The sequence below is a fragment of the Pyxicephalus adspersus genome, chromosome 1, assembly GCF_032062135.1.
Source record: "Pyxicephalus adspersus chromosome 1, UCB_Pads_2.0, whole genome shotgun sequence".
Taxonomy (NCBI): domain Eukaryota; kingdom Metazoa; phylum Chordata; class Amphibia; order Anura; family Pyxicephalidae; genus Pyxicephalus; species Pyxicephalus adspersus.
Window position 1 is genome coordinate 48,428,358 of NC_092858.1, and position 13,530 is coordinate 48,441,887.

Consider the following 13,530-nt stretch of genomic DNA (forward strand, 5'->3'; position numbering starts at 1 on the left):
GCACTAAATCCTGCCAAATGCTGAAATCACATGGAGATTATTACAGTCTTGAGACCCTCTTGTGATTTCACTGTAAACAGACAGGGTGTAATGTATTACAATAAAATCTCAAACTCTTTGCAACAGCAATGGGATAATTGGATGTTAAATTGTTGTTGAAACCGTTTTTAAAGTCAGCACACAGCAAAACTAGTACTGAATATCAAAGACATGTCAAAGAAAAATTCCTGCAACTGAATACTGTTATCTTGACCCGTCAAAGCAAACGTTTTGAGAAAACTGGGAAAAGGCTCAGAAATATAGGAAAATAATAGATAGCCTTACAGGATGAAGAAGTTTAAAAAAGAAAAAAAAAAAAAAAACATAAAATAAAAGGTTGAGACAATGTAGTCTGAGTCCTACTTGTTTTCCATTTGAAGCCAAATACCAGGCTAATTTACCATCATATTTGTTTTAGATATGTTTATAGAACTCCATGGATAAATTATTTTACTAATTACTGACAATGGAGAATAGATAGTATGTACTTTTTCATTGTGCATGCCTATAAAATGCAGATTTCTATTTTCTTAACCTGCAGTCATTCTACAGAAATCTGCCCATTCAGGCTTTCACTTTTTAGACTTAAACATTTGTCTTGACTCCTATACATCTCTTTTAGTTGATTTCTCTCCAGCATGATGTTTCATTCTCTATGCGGCTATTGCAGGCAGAAGCTACTTGTAGCATCTCCTGGACACAGCAGTTCAGCCTAGGGGGTCCTTTCTAATGTAGGTGGAGATACACTTGGAAGACCTCTGTAAAAAAGTAGCCCACCACATACTCTCATGGCTCACTATACAGTTTAAAGGGACATACATATTGTTTTATTTTTCATCCTTGGCACAGAGGACAGGGAAGCAAGGCCCAGCTGCTAAAAGATTTACAACAAGTTGGTAAAGTGACAACATCAATATTAAGGTCCTCAATCCAAAAAACTCCTGATAGACTTTTACTAGATGTACTTCTACACATGGAGAGTGCTTTATTGCAGTGGTAGCCAACTGATGATCCACGGCTCTGGCCGGTGCGCCCCCCAATGAGGTCCTGATCTGGCGCATGCGCACTCGCTTCTACTACACGCCGCTGAATTTAACATTATGAATTTAGTGGTCCGTGAGGTCCGAGAGGTTGGAGACCGCTGCTTTGTTGTGTCCTAGGCTTTAACCCAGCATCCCACAGCAAATACACTTTTTCATTCTAAATAAATAGAAACTTATGAATCTACTCATCAACATGCATTTAAACACGTTATGCAGTATTTATTAGAATGCATTATATAATGCCACGTTAGGTGTTGGCACATGTTTTAAAGTATGCCTGTTAATGTCAATGAAATGCATCAGACAAAAACACAAAAGTGAGTTTCCATACTAAATGCACTTTAGTGAAGCTGATTGATGAAAACCATTTTGTTTGGTATATCTTTTGCACAGTGATCAGCAAAATAATGAATATAATGCAGAAAATTGCAATACAACCCAACACTAAACACCTAGCAACCACTAAGTTAAACTGTATCAGGATCTAACACAGAAACACTAAAATGAGATTATAAAATCATGGAAAATGTATAGGCAGAAAAAGAACAACCATTTGTAAGAAATTCTGGCATTACACAACCAGGACTGGCTGCTATAACAATGAGCTGCTATAATACAAACTATAGAATTGCAACATCACACAATGCCACAATTATTTGAGGCTAAACCTGATCCTTCCCCTTGCACCACAGTTCACTGGCACTTACCAGCTGATCTCATCATTAATCGCAGGCAATATTAAGACAAGGGTTGCATGGTCTATGGTAACAGGAACCAGACAAATATGAGGGTAGATAGTTCACACTGAAAATTCTAGTTAACGGTCTGATCCTAAGTATTTGACGAGAGAAAAACCAAAATATCACAAAGGTTGGAAAAGTAAAGTCTGAAATCATGATCTGCATATTTGTTAAAGGCTGGTAACTAACACTATGGAAGCCATTGGTTTAGCATGATAGCCAAAGAACTAGATAAGAAGTTGTCAATAGCAAACTCCCTATTTCGCTTATCTTTCCATACTGAGAGATGTATCCACTTATCTCATCATCAGCACATGGATCTTAAATGAAGGGATGAAATGATCCAAGCATAACAAGCTTTACTCATGTTGCTGGCAATGAATACATTGCCAGTGTAGCTTGGTCCTTATACAGACTATAAGCATTCAATCGAAAAAACAAAACAAAAGAATCATGGTGAGGCTGTGGCATTGGGCTGCCTTCTATTCAGTTGTTTTTTGTGGGTGCTTAACAAAAAAAATAAAAAAGGAAGAAAAAAGAAACCACCATTATACCCAGCCTAAATGGCATCAAATACCTTCTTTTAAGCTTTCCATAAAAAGAGGAATGATTTCAATGCTTCTTTTCAATGTTGGAAGTCGCTAACTTCCTGTCTGATCATAAGGTTGTCCACAGGACAGGAATTAAAGAGGGACATTTCTAACAGCAATACAGGGAGAAGATAATTTTTAGCTCACTTGGGGAATACTAGAAGCACAATTAGCTTCGTATTGTCCCTGTTGCAGGTTTATCCTCACATCCTAGCTGCTAAAAGCTTGTCCCCAGAACATAAAGGGGAAATCTCTCTATTAGAGCACTGGATAGTGGTGAAATATTAAAGAGGTTCTAACCTTTCTCCATTCTATCCAAATCTAAATATAATGTTTTCAGTATAGTTATACTCAAGAGAATCTATAAGTAAGTCAGGCAACTGCATTAGGAGGCTAGCATTATTGGAGCATTAGAAATGTTTGTTTTTTTGTCACCGTTTTGAGATGAGTAGTGACCGTGTAATACTCCGAACATCAAATCAATAATATACACGCTTGAGAAGTCCATTCCCATTATGCTCTGTACTAGATCACTCAAAGCTCAAGCCACGTACCCAGAGAGATCATCTCTATTTCACCACATTTCTCCACGATAGGGCCCATAGACATATTATAGTGTAGAAAATGGGGAAGCCTTAAATATATTTCCCAAACACTGCCTATGAAATGGCCAACAATCTTGTATATAGCACATTCTTTAGGTAAGTGTGGCCTCAGCTAGGTGTAATGTGCTAGATTTGTTTTCCTGTTTAAAGAAAATAAATGTTAGAGAAGCCTGGCCATATTGGTTATTGTTTCCCCTAAATTCATAATAGTCAAATATTCCACATAGGTAGAAAATTCAAGTAAAACCTGTGTATCGCCCCTCCATAGAGCCGTGTCAAGGGACAGTCAGTTATGCCATAGCTCTGGCTGACTGAAACACATCCCTGAGAATGACGGACAATCAAGTGTAACATTATTCTCAACGTCCACATCAATTCATATCATTTTCATATTTCAAGTCATCTCTTATGAGTTAGTAAATACGTCATATTTAAAGATTAAAACAGCTTGGTCTTCAAAAATAGTAACCCCAAATTAATGGGGACACCGGCTCCTTCACAGATGAGAACCACAGCCCCCCCCCCTGCTTTACCTGCCAGTGCCTATACTCCATCCCTAATCTGCAACAGCCATTATAAATTATTATTATGGCTCATCTCGCCTGTATTCTCCATAGACATTTTTTGGGACAAAAAACTCCAGAAAGAAGGGCACATCATAATGAGGAGCATTTATATTGACATTGGGAGTTAGGAGTGGCCCCATATGGAGCCTAGTGCCTGGGGTCTCTGCAGTCAGGGAGGGTGCCACACACTGATATTTGCCAGGGGTGCCTTGTATGCCAAGACTGGTCCTGTCCTGACCCAAAAACTACTGGCAAAAACACACACACGTTGTCACATACAAATTACACACACAGTCCAGTGGTACACACATCATGCACACCACACATTACACACGTTATCACACACACATGTAGTTTGGTATCCCATCCGTCCTGTGTATGTGCAGCCCCGGCGCTCTGACCATTCCCAGCCCGGCAGCCATGTAGCAGTGTGGCAGAGATACGATACTTATGTAACAAAGTGTAAGGGAATGCAGCCCGCACACTGCCCCATAGACCCGAGCCATGCTCATACCCACCACTTCATCCCACACCGGGCTCCGGCTGCTGTAGGAGGGGTAAGCATGCTCCATCCTCCCTCAGGAAGTGTCCAGCCAGAGAAGCAGAAAGCAGGGAGGAGGACACAACAGAGAGCCGCTCTTCTTCCCGCCGCTCACCTTCCTTCTACCTCCAGAGGAATGGTGACACCGCTCCTCATCATCTCCCTTCCAGTCAGCCCGCCGCCGCTCGTTTCCCTCCCCCTCCCGCTCGTCACTCCCCGCCCCTCTCCTGTGTGTCCAGGCTGCAATGTTCTTCCTCAGCCCGACAACTTCATTACAAATCTCTGTCAGTCCTCCCAATCCTGAATGCCGACAGGAGAGGGCAGAGTCCCTGTGATACTTCTAGAGCCTGACAGACAACTTGTGGCTCCATACAATCAGGAGAGGTGGCAGCTCCTGTATTTGGCAGTTGCCCAGTTTGCCCTTCCCTAAACCTGGCTCTGCTCGTGCCAAGTTCCTTTTATATCTACATGTATCCAGCCCATGTATAGCTTTTAGTTTGACGAGTAAATTCCTCCCATTAGCTGCACCTTCATGGTGAGAGATGACAGGCCTTCATGAAGGAGGAATTTTTTATTATTATTATTATTATTATTATTATTAATAAACAGGATTTTTATACCGGCAACATATTACGCAGCGCTGTACATTAAATAGGAATAGAACGATGACCCCATGAGTGTGCCGCTTCTTCCTTGTCCTGGCTTGGGCTGGGGTTGACTTGTTTCCAGGGTTATTATTAAAAGTCGGGTATTATTCCTGGAACCTTGTCAGACTTGTCAGTCACCGGCAGGGTATATCCTTCTCCAGGTTGTGTTACAAGCCCGGCTGTGCTTCAATGACAAAAATCTTTAGTCAGGTAAATCGTTCCACATTTGCAGACATAGCATTGTTGATACTCCGGTTCTTCCTGATGGGATGACTTCAGAAAGTCTGTCATTTTATTATAAAAGTCCAACACACAGAGGCCAAGAGGAGCAAAACATTCACAAAGGTCGGTCCAATTCCTGCAAGACTCAATACAATTAGTAACAGTGCGCTGGTCAAAAGCATTACTGACACCTCCGGGGCACAAATTCCCTAAGGTACCTATCCTTAACCCTTTGGTTTGTAGCTTCCAGAATCAAGCAGCTGGGGTCTTCATGGCCAACTGCCCTGACCTCTCATTCTATCAGCATGCCATGGCTCCAGGAGGGTTCTTGCTCCCAATATCTGACCACTTGAAAATCACCCACCCAAAAAGGCACCAAGACAGCTTATAGGTCAGAAAATATCTGCAGCACAGCAGTCATTGGCTGTTACCTGTGCCTACATGGGTACCACCTATGCAGCAACAGGCATCCAATCACAACTCCCCTTTGGGGAACCAAGTTCTGGAATTATCCAGAAACCCAAAACATAACCCTATAGCACATAAAGTAACCCTACCTCACTGAAGGGGCGCTACATGAAATGCTTGGGATGACATTCTGTTTGGTTCGCATTTCCAGGTGCATGTGCCTTCACTGAATGCTCTGAATCAGCCTCAGGACAATGCATAACAGGGATGGAGTATGCTTGGTAAAGTGTCTATCAGCATGCTATTTCTGTTGTTTTCTCCTACTTTTAAATATCCCAAATGTTTCAGTATATCAGACATCTTGTGAACAGATACCTTACTCTGTTTTATGTTTTTGTACCCACCCAGTGTAAATATCACGCTCTGTATTTGTTGTGGTGATCAGTGTCACCAAAAACAGAAAGCATTGGGAAACCCAAAATGTTACAGTTGTCACCAGAACAAAAGGTAGAGGAACACCCCTCCCCTCATTGGGACCCCAGTTCATGTTACAGCTGTCTAAGAAAGGAATACCTGTTTTTTATGGAGATCTTACACACATGAAAGGGAATTTCTGTAGCAGTATAAAGATGGAGGACATATACTCACAGGGGATTTAGGCTTTTCCACATTACACAATGAGATTAAAATTAGATAATGTGACAGGTGTCCCATTGCTTGGCTAGGAAGTTCCTGGATGGAACAAATGAAGCGCCCAGGCTAAGGCACTTTGTGTGGTATGGGCTCCAGGGAACTGTGTGGTAGACTGCCAAGACTAAACCAGACCAAGCTGGTTTTAAGGATCCTGCAGCTGGCCAAGGAGAAGTTAGGAGAAATCACTGTCCATGTCCGGGTCTTAGACCCTACTTAGGCTACATCAGATGATTCTTGTCCGATAATGGCCTCAGAGCTGATATCGGACGAGTTCATGGATCCATCCTGGCAGATCCACAAACAATGAACAAGCGTAATGGGTGTTGCTCCATCGTTTTGCCCGTCCCCTCTACATAGAGCAGAAGGTGTGGTATGTACAGTGCTCATTCAGGCATCGTGGAGTCTTTTGTCGTTGGAAAGGATAGTGAACAATTATTACCAACAATTATTAAACGTGTGTACGCAGCTTTAGAGAGCACAGGCACTCTATTTAAAGGTTCAGCAGCAAACTTCTGGAAGCTCAGTGGCTTCCCAAAATTTCAAATTGTAGGACTTGCTCCAGGTCCCCTAACCTCCCTAGTAGTAATCCCAAGTGTGGGGTGGAATCCCCAGGGAGTTTCAAGTCTTACCTGGTCCCCACGTTCCCGTGGTGTCCTCCAGTGATGCCCGGCATCTGCTTGCCCTGGTGATGCCGGCCGGGCATCGCCAGACTACACAGATGCTAGCCGACATCTCTGTCCCCGGCCGGGCAGTGCGAGCGTGTGGCTGGAGGGCGGGAAATTTAAAATAAGGATTTTTAAATGTACCGTTTTGACATTTAAAAATACTTATTATTCACACTGCCAGGGAGGTTTAAAGCTTTTCCTCAAATTTCCCGGAGCCCGGAACACTCAAAGCATCTTAGCCTAGGTGGTATATACACCCCATTCAAGACCTTCCCAGCCAAACAATTGGACACCCTTTGGCAATATTTATGCAACCTAATATCAATAGTCTGGCCACAGATTCACTTTTTAGTGGTGATCAAGCTCCAGAAAGAACCTTGACTGGCATACCCTGCAAATCCAGAGTTTTGATGTCAACGCTCTGTAAACCTGAGTGTTTAACCGGTTCTCTGTTCGGTTCAAAAACTTTAGCCAACTGTGTCACAGCTTAAAATTGCACCAAGACGGAACATTAAACTCCACCTTGACAGTTGAGTGTACGCTTACAGAAAAAATAGGCAGTTGGTGGTAATAAAGAAGCCCATCTGTCAGCATTTTTTTTAACTAATTATATTCACATGCACTCCATGTTTGCCGCATGTCAGGTGCCTTGTAATGCAATACAATCACATGAAAATGTATAATTATCATTAAAGTTATGGGAGTTTTTTTATTGGGAAAGTTATTTCAATAAATATTCATCTGATCTTTTAAAATTATTGTTTACTTAGGACTCATAATGGTAACAATAGCAAATGATGCCTTGGAAAGAAGCATAGGTATAGCTGCAATACTTCCAAAACTAATAAAGTATAATACTGTTCTTCCATTTTCCAAAACACCACAAATAGCAGATAGCAATAGATGCCTGTTGACCTTGTTAAAAACAACAAGCAAAGGTAAAAAGTTTTTTAACTTCTTTATAATCAGAAGTTCACCTGTCAATTTGACAATAATTGTTTTTAATGGCTAGAGGTCAATAAAGCCTAGATGCCCAGATGAACTGATGTCTGGTTTAGTACACATTGTTTACCTTGATAATAATACATTTGTTTACTAATTGTCTTCATTTGTAATGAAAATTGTATGTATAGAAAAAAACTTTTTTTGTAGATTGTGGTTGAGTAGGGAAGGGTCAGAACCCCTGATATTTTTTGCTGTCTTTGTACAAACTAAGAATTTTTCTTTCAGTTGTTGTCGAAAGGATGCACAATAATAGGGGTATTCCCAAGTACAAATGCCCCCATTAAAAGAATTCCCCTTACCTCTTGATCTGGAGATAAATCCAGAATAATTATAGAGAAGCACTCAAAATAACTTTCATGTCCTAGGGAACGCCGGCTATAATTACTAAATCCACAGCTCACATTACATTAGCATGGTGGTCAGTGGAAAGAGTATCTCTCACATTGATGGCCTGTGAGAAGAAAGTCACACTTACAGATAGCCAAAAGATCATCAGTGTCCATGGTAACCTGAGAGGCTCAAATTACTCATGGCTCAAGGAACCCCTTGCAACCTCTGGAGGAACCTCTGGAGGAACCCTAGTTGGGAGGTCATCCAATCAGAATGTGTTCCAATCATGCCCGGCACAACATTTCTCCCTAACTCAATTGCCCTCTAATGTAAAACATATTCTGTGAAGTTATTTTTTCTTTCCTGTAGTGAACAGGGAAAATTGGCAAATCGGTTGCAGGGGCTTTCTAAACAAAATGTTAGAAAATCTTAGCAAGCTATAATGTAGAGCAAAATAACTTGGCAATTACTAAATGAAATACTATGTTAGAAGTCCGGTGTTGCATTTCCCCAATGGAAATTGCGTACATTTCTTGTTGGCTGGGAACACCATTAAAGGTTTAGTGGAATTACTAGTGGGGACTAGTATTGGTTTGCAGTAGCTAGACACCACTCAGAAGTCAAGTCATAAATAGCAGATGGCTGAAAACTATATTATTGCTACCTAAATGAAAAGACATCCAGGCATTGTTTCTGGCATGAATTATTGGTATGTTTACTATATAGGGTGCTAATACTCACAGATCTAGAGCACATTATTGCTGTGTTTAAGTGTTCTGTGATACATGTCATACAGATATTTAAAGCCAAACTCTAGTCCAGTGCCTCCTGATGCAATCCCTCACTGTTGGTCTACTTTTTTTATACTTAAAATACTAAAATCTTTGAGCCAATTACTTGACCAACAGAGTGCTCTTTCTTTTTTGATTTCCCACTATGATTGGCTTCTCTCAATGATTCAGTGAGTGCTGCTGTTGTGATGACCTCATCACCATTAGCAGCATCATTACATTTTTTAATGCAGTGAGCCATGCTGTCACTCTCTCAGAGGGTGGGTGCAGGACACCTTACAATTACAACATATCATCAGTCCAACAGTCATTCAACCCAAAAGACTTGAGGAGATCTTGTGGCAAATTAAAGGTACCAATTATGTATGTATAAATGCAGCAATGGTAAGAAAGTGGAAATGCACCACTGTAAAAAAAGCACTTGTTATTTCCCAGCAGTTAATCTATAGCAGTATAAACATACCGTATGTCTCTCTTTTGATTATGTGTATCTTAATATTCATCTGTAATACCGGATGTGGAGGCCAACTGTGGAAAATACAAGGTTCCTGATATTTAGAGATGTATGGGGTTTTTTGTTTTGTTGGTTTAAATGTTTTAAACCAAGTTGACTTTGTCTAGCTGTAGTGGAGATCTTCCATTTTAACCTGTGGTTTGTTTAACATAGTAATATTGTTTCGTCATACTTTATCCCAACTAAATTTTGACTTCTAATTTTCCACTTCTAATTTTTTGTTTCTGATGTATGGTGTAGATATACATACAATTCACTGTACATTTTTTAACTGGACTTCTACTTTAAATTCAAGTATTGCTAATCTTTTAAAATTCAACAGCCTGTAGCTAAATAAAAAGCTAATACAAGCCAGTACTTTTGCTAAGCGTCCATGAGCATGTTTGTCCACATTCTTTTTTAATCAGTCTTCAGTAACTCATATGATAAATGTCTGTGACATGTGCATGTTGTCTTTGCTGAGAGGGATTAAGCTTGATTAACTTACACTAATTTGGCAGCAGACTTACCCAGCCCTGTACTGCTTTACCATAATGAAAATTAGGAGCATAAGTGCTATAAATCTGCCAACATATTTTCATTAACACAAGATTGTATCATAATGACAGGAATGTTTAAAAAAAGGAACATTGTGTGTACAGTTGTTTGTATTTATTTAAATATATACATCCTGAAATGAAGATAAAGTGTCTTTATGGCACGGTCATGGCATGGTTTTTGGCACCAGGCAAGTAGATCTGAGTCTTTCAAAAACTGCTGATTCTTTATGCACCATTTCCCCAGATATTCTGGATCGCTGACGTGTGAGGATGATCGATGCTCCCCACTACATATTTTATGGAACTGTCTGAAAATTCAACCATCCTGGAAAAGAGTTTTTTTTCTCAAGTAATGAAAAAAAAAATGAACCCACCGATCTACAATATAGCCTTTCTTTCTGGAGCACAACCTTACCAGCTGAATTGTTTATTATCATTGTTAGAGACTTTAATTGAATTATGTATACCTTTCTGGTTGTATGGTTTATATGTGTTTGTTAATTTGTATTCTGGCTCATGTACATACATGTGATTGTTAACTATTGCTTACGGTTTTGATTGCTGTTATTGTATTTTGTGATTTATGTAATAAAAATTTAAATGAGAAAAAAATTCACTGATCTGCTGGAATTTTTACACATGCTCTCTAGGGTTTACAGAGAATGGTATGAAAGAAGGAAGTTATCCAGTGAGCAGCAGTTTTCTGGGTGAAAATGCCTTGCTCTATTGCAGAGGAGAATGCCCAGACTGAGCTGATACAAAGTCAACAGTAACTCAAATAACCACTCATTACAACAGTAATGCAGAGGTATGCAGAGGAGCATCTCCTATTGTGCAACACATCAAACCTGGAAACAGATGGGCTACAGCAGTTGGAGACCAAACCAATTGCAACTCCTGTCAGCTAAGAACATGCACCTGAGGCTATAATTAACATGGGCCTACCAAATTTTGACAAACATTGCCTGGTCTAACCCATGTACCCATCCTAAGTTGAATACTTCTAGCAAGATAACATGCCATGTCACAAAGCTCAAATTATCTTAGACTGGTCTTTTGAGCATGATAATGAGTTCACTGTATTGAAATGGTCTGCACAATCACCAGATTCCACTCCAACAGGGAACCTTTGGATGTAGTGAAATGGGAAGTTTGGTTTATGGATGTGCAGCCAACATCCCTGAAGAATGTTTTCAGCACCTTGTTTAATCTTTGCCATAAACAATTACAAAGTTCTGAAAGCAAAGGGTGTCCAACCCATTACTATCAAGGTGTTCCTAAAAAAAGAAGTGGGCCAGGGGGTATATATTGACAAAAAATTGTATGGGGGCTGCAACTGTAAATGTGTATTTCTAAGAATGCTTGGTGCCTGGGTTTCATGCAGATCCATTTACATTAAAGCTGATTGGAAGTAAACTTCTAAAACACAGAAAAAGTGCATTTAAGTTATCTGTTAAGATATAGCAATATGTATTATGTTATGGGTCCTAAGATTTACAGTTTGCTGATATTTTCCAGCCTTAAGTCAGCTGAGTGGACAGTCAAGGAATACGAGCAGACTGATAAGATAATGGGCCTGATTTAATAAAGCTCTCCAAGGAACCTGGAATGGAAAATGTTCCAGGATTGAAAACATTAGCTAACAAAAAGCAAATGACTTCTGTCCATTCCATTCCAACCATTACAGGTTTGCTGTATCACTCAGCTTCACTGATGAAAGTGTATACTCTCCAGCCTTAGTAAGCTTTATTAAATCCCTTTCCCAACCATAGTGCTGTTATAAGAGAATATAATTGTTTGCAAGGGGCTGTTGCCAAATTACAGCTTTATTATTTTTGGAGGCAAAATCCTAAAGCAAATATTACAATCAAAATTCCTGATTTTACTTTAAAATCCTAATATGCATTTCTGTTTCGGTGGTTAAAAAATGCTGAAGAGACTGTCAGGAAACTCTCCATTGGCAATATCTGTGGTTTTCCTAGTACAGACTTATTTTGATAGTACAATTTTGATAGTACAGATTATTTGCACAGGCCTTGTAGAAATACTGTGTAGGCAACATAACATACTTTAAACCAGTACTTCGTTTTTTTTTTAATTTCTGTTGTGGTTGAAAGATCACTTAAAGGCAATAGCATTAAAAATATATCTTACATTAGAGAGACTAAACAATGGCATTAGGCGAACGGCCCAATGTCATGTGCCCTTTTAATCTGTCCTAAAATAATAAACTTGATAATGCCTCAAGCAAAGTGCTTTCTAGAGCATTTTCTCAATCAGGGCATTATTGAAAGTATTACTTATACATATGTTACGCTGTCAGACCTGTAGCACTGTGTATACTGGATGGAGCTTAAAATATCTACTGCTGTCTGCTGGATTTTTTTAGTGTTGTTAACTATTAGAAGATGGAGATATCGTGTACATATTTAAAGGCATTGTTTATATAATATTAATAACACTGGGGAAAATTTTAAACACATTTTTTGTTGACTTCAATTTTTAAGCTTATTTACACTAAAATAGATATGCTGATTCTAAAAGTGCAGTTAGTTTTCTTCTATCACGTCAGGTTTTTTCTCTACCGCTTATATTAATGCGATTACTGTAGCATGGATTTGTATAGGCTATTCATTTACAGGGCAAGACAGTGTGGTCAGAGGTTGTACGCTGCTCTACATAGTGAATAAGCATAATTTATTTTTCTACTTACACACGTATTTCCTTTTTTCAGATCCTGTCTGTCTCTGCTGTTTCTCGTCATAAGTGCCTAAACACCCCATTCATTTTGTTGTATCTGTGGCAATTTCACCATTCCCAGTCAAAGGGTGAACATCAGCACATTTGTAGAGCAAGCCTATTTGGCAAATTTCAAAGTTAAACTTGGTGATCAAGATAAGTCTTGGGCCCCTCATGAGGTGTGCAAACAGTGTGTCGAGTGTTTACGGATGTGGACAAAGGGAACACGTGATAAGAGGCCATTTGGTATACCTATGGTATGGAGAGAGCATAGCAGTAACATAGAGTATCCTAGTCTATCATAGGCTATACGCCCAGTGGCTCATTCATATGAAATCCCAGTGATGATTTTTGTTACACTACCCTCTCTTGAAGAACATGATTATGGTGATGAACTAGGTGACAACAATGATGAAGAGTTTGAAATTGAAGAGGACTCTGTTCAGAGGGGTTTGATCAGCATGAGTTGAGTGATTTGGCTCGTGATTTGGGACTATTGAACAAGGCTTCAGAGCTCCTAGCATCAAGACTGCGTGAGAAAAACTTACTTGAAAAAGGAACGAAGGTATCGTACTTTCAAACCAGAGAAATTGCATTTCTGCAGTACTTTAGAACTGACAGTGGCGTTGTGTATTGCCATAACATACCTGGTTTAATAGAGGAATTGGGAATTCCAATCTATAACTCACTTGAATGGCGACTATTCATCGCACATGAAACTGGGTCTGATGAAGCAGTTCGTTAAAGCTTTGCCAACTGAAGGAGACTGTTTCAAGTACAGGTTGACTATCAAAAATCAGGCAACCTCGGGACCTGAGAAATGCCAGATTTTAGAAAATACCAGATTTTTTTT